General features: G+C 44.2%; 1 long non-coding RNA gene across 2 annotated transcripts; it reads right to left on the bottom strand.

The window, feature by feature from the left end:
* On the bottom strand, window positions 1-2,071 carry LOC132539814 (uncharacterized). Of its 2 annotated transcripts, none has more exons than XR_009551103.1 (2): window positions 1,781-2,071; window positions 1-1,216 (listed from the first exon to the last, which is right to left on the bottom strand). It is a non-coding gene; the product is annotated as an uncharacterized LOC132539814 (long non-coding RNA). The 2 variants fall into 2 exon arrangements; XR_009551104.1 differs by having other exon boundaries at window positions 1,797-2,071.
* Between the last annotated feature and the right edge of the window lie 515 nt (window positions 2,072-2,586).

Raw genomic sequence — 2,586 nt, 5'->3', positions numbered from 1 at the left:
TTTTTAATTTTTTCCCCTTTTGTTGCCCTTGTTTTTTTTACTGTTGTTGTAGTTATTATTGTTGTTGTTATTGATGTTGTTGTTGGCTAGGACAGAGAGAAATGGAGAGAGGAGGGGAAGATAGAAAGGAGGAGGGAAAGACAGACACCTGCAGACCTGCTTCGCAGCCTGTGAAACGACTCCCCTGCAGGTGGGGAGCTGGAGGCTGGAACTGGGATCCTTATGCTGATCCTTGGCACTTTGTACCATGTGCATTTAACCTGCTGCGCTAACGCTTGACTCCAATAAATAAAAAAAAATTAAAATAAAGAGATGGGAGTAATGACAATTTGCTGTTACTTAGTATGTGCAAATAGAGGTACAGGGACACTAATTCAGATGCATGCTAGTCAGACAAATACCTATCAATATAGGGAGGTACATACAATTTGGGAAAAGTGGAAAAAATCTGAATGTAAAACCTAACCATCTTAAATCTGGAGAGAAAGCTCTAAGCAGAATCCCTGAAAGTTTTGAGAAGGAAAGGGTGAACATGTTAGGGCTGGGTGAAGGGGACCTTCATGAAACTGCAGCAGTATGGCGGGTGTCTCTCAATTTCTGTGTCTCTGTTGGAATCTTCCCTTTCTGAGACAGTCTCTTTCTGCACCTCTTGTAGCTGGAAGCCTTGCAAACCCAATATGCTGCTGTCTGATTTTGAGAGTTTCTGTTATTTTCTGCATTTTCATTTTCTGCATCAGCATTTGGTCCTTTCTGCCTCCATGGTCTGCCTTGCTGTGTATATGCAGTCTCCCTGACGACAGAGCTGTGAACTACAAGGCAGAGACTGGAAGATGATGTCCACACATCTGCAGGGAGGCTGCAGTCCCCATGATGTCAGCCCCCTTCCTAGAACCTTGTCAGCAAACAACAAGTGTGCGGTTCTCTCCACCTGCTGCCCCCAGTCACCTGTGCACAGCAACACCTCCCCTGGCAAGGCCACAGGCGCTTCCTGCCGCCTCTTCTTTGCCTGTTGTGTTAGCCAGTCTGTTCTCACACAGGAAGGTTACTGTCCTTGCTTCTGCTCTGCACAGGAAAGTGCCAAACAGAGAGCTGGAGTCAGAGAGCCTGGGAGGAGAGAATGATCCCGTACAGACTCTGGGGCCACCTTCTAGCATCTCCTGACAGGGGTGCTCACCCCAGGGAGCTGTGGGGGGAAATAGTTCCCTGAGATCCAAACCTGATGAAGAGACTAGTCAACAGGATATGTTATAGGGGTACATGGGGGTGACAGGAAGACTGACACTTGCTTCCCCCATTCCCAAAGTTCGTCACACCAATCTCAACAGTGAATTGGAAAGAGAGCGTGATTATTCAGGTAAATTAAACTTTTATTGAAAACAAAACATGTTAGGAGAGAGAGAGAGGGAGAGAGAGAGAGAGTAGAGAGAGTGAGAGAGAAGAGAGAGACACATTTACATGGTTGAAGTCAGGGTCCAAGAGACCAAAAATGGTTAGGCTCTTGCTTTTAAGCCCAAAATCCAGCCTCCACTTTCTTTATTTTTTTTTGATTTTTTTATTATCTTTATTTATTGATTGGTTAGAGACAGTCCGAAATTGAGAGGGAAGAGAGGGACAGAGAGGGTGACAGACAGACACCTGCAGTACTGCTTCAACACTTGTAAAGCTTTCTCCCAGCAGGTGGGGACCAGGGGCTCGAACCCAGGTCCTTGCGCATTATAACATGTGCTCTCAATCAGGTGTACCACCACCCAGCCCCCACACTCCACCTTCTAAGCCACACCTGTAACCACTCCCACCCTGCGTGGTCCTTCCTCTCTCAGCATTTCAGCCACAGGATTAACACTCCCTTTTCTGGGGGTCAACTTATGTAGCTTCTCCCTCAACAGATAGTTCCGCCTGTGTTCTGAGAAGAGCCAAATGGTCAGTGAGTTAGTGGGAGCAGATGGGTTTGTGTTGGGGGGGTCCTGGACTGAGTTTGTTCCCCACATGTTTAAAGGTTTGCTACACAGACTCAACAAAGCACTGAAGAGAAAACAGGAGTTTTAGGAATTTTATACTTTATTCAGGAAATTTGAGTTTCGCAGTTTGAAATTTTTAAGAAACAGGTTCATGTGTTTAATTCCTTATATTATGCATATGAGTGAAATTATACAGTAGTTGTCTGTCAGAGAAATACAGATAATTTGATAACAGATATAAACCACAGCAACCATAGTACTTGAAAGTAAACACTAAATTAGGGGAGTGGGTTAAGCACAATGGGCTAAATGCACGTGGCACCAAGCTCAAGGACAGGCATATGGATTTAAGTTTGAACTCCTGGTTCACCACCAGCAGGGAAGTTGCTTCACAAGCAGTGAAGCTGGTCTGAGCTGTCTTTCATTTCCCATCTCTGTCTTCCCTTCCTCTCTCCATTTCTCTCTGTCCTATCCAACAACAGTGGCATCAACAACAACAACAATAATAAAAACTACAACAACAAAACAACAAGGGCAACAAAAGGGGGGAAATCAAATTAAAAGAAATTTTAAAATTAAAAATAAACACTGAATTAAAGAATCTCAAGATATTATATGTGATAATAAA

This window comes from Erinaceus europaeus, chromosome 8 (genome assembly GCF_950295315.1).
Source record: "Erinaceus europaeus chromosome 8, mEriEur2.1, whole genome shotgun sequence".
In the NCBI taxonomy this organism is placed as follows: Eukaryota; Metazoa; Chordata; class Mammalia; order Eulipotyphla; family Erinaceidae; genus Erinaceus; species Erinaceus europaeus.
This window is presented reverse-complemented; position numbering and strand designations above follow the sequence as displayed.